Source organism: Arachis ipaensis, chromosome B01 (genome assembly GCF_000816755.2).
Source record: "Arachis ipaensis cultivar K30076 chromosome B01, Araip1.1, whole genome shotgun sequence".
In the NCBI taxonomy this organism is placed as follows: domain Eukaryota; kingdom Viridiplantae; phylum Streptophyta; class Magnoliopsida; order Fabales; family Fabaceae; genus Arachis; species Arachis ipaensis.
The window spans coordinates 120,947,472-120,948,695 of NC_029785.2; positions in this window are offsets into that span (position 1 = coordinate 120,947,472).

The window sequence follows — 1,224 nt, forward strand, 5'->3', positions numbered from 1 at the left end:
CACTGTTGAGGAGAATTAGCCAGTTCAAGCAGCGAGGTTGGAAGCTGATTTTTGTGCATAACTATAGGGAAGGAAATCGAACAACGGACTTTCTCGCTAGGAAGAGTCTTATTTTAAGTAAGGGATTTTATTTTGTTAATAAACCTAATCAGAAACTATGTAAAATTATTAGTGATGATGCGATAGATTACTAAATGAAATATCAAATATGCTCTTGAAATTACCATATTTCATATTAAAATTATGAAAAAAGCTCCGTGTTAAAATTTTTTTGTTAATTTAGGTCAATAGTTTTGTTTATTATGTAAGATCGTTACTTTCACTTAGTACTAATATATAATAAATACTTTTTATATTTTTACATGATAACAATTGTGTATTTAATCAATAGTTTGCAACTAGAGAAAATTACGAATTATGGTCTTGGCTGACATAAACAATTAGATATAAAGATATCACTGGTCTAGGATATTAAAGAACTTTAGTTATTGAGTATTTATATATTTTATCTATTTATTATTTGAACAAATATTTCATATAACAAAAATGTTATTTGTATACTAAAATTAGTTATTAATGTATTTGTATATAAATATATGTGTGGTTTAATTTATTTTTAATGTGTATTTGTATTATAGCATGTATTATTATATACTGGTGGTTAACTTTGGTGGTTGATTTTAGTGTATACATAGCATAATTCTTCGTATAATTAAACTAGGTGTTATTGACCAAAATGATAATATATGTGTCTTATGTAATAAGTTTGTTGAAACTATTTTTCACTTATTCATTGGATGTGAGCTCATTTGGGAGGTGTGGTGTACTTGGTTGTTTGTTCTTAAAAGGATATAGAATATTCGAGGTACACTCAAGCAACACTTTAAAAGTTGGACGGATGTACCAGCGAAAAAGGTGAAGAGGAAGATGTGGTTGATTATTTTTTTGCTATTATCTGGACAATTTGGTTAAAAAGAAATGATAGAATCTTCAACAATTAAGGTTCAAGTGTGGTAAAAATTATTAACAGATGCTTTACAAATTCCGATGAGTGGATAAGTGGCAAACCATTTGGTTGTTGATGGCAATGCAAGAGATGACTACGTATTTTTTTCAGTACTTATAGGGTTGTCAGTTGTTGTTTCTTTTTTTTTGCTCCACTTTGTTGTGTTGAGCTTATTTTACTTCAAAAGAAAAAAAAACTATTTTATATAATTAGTATAT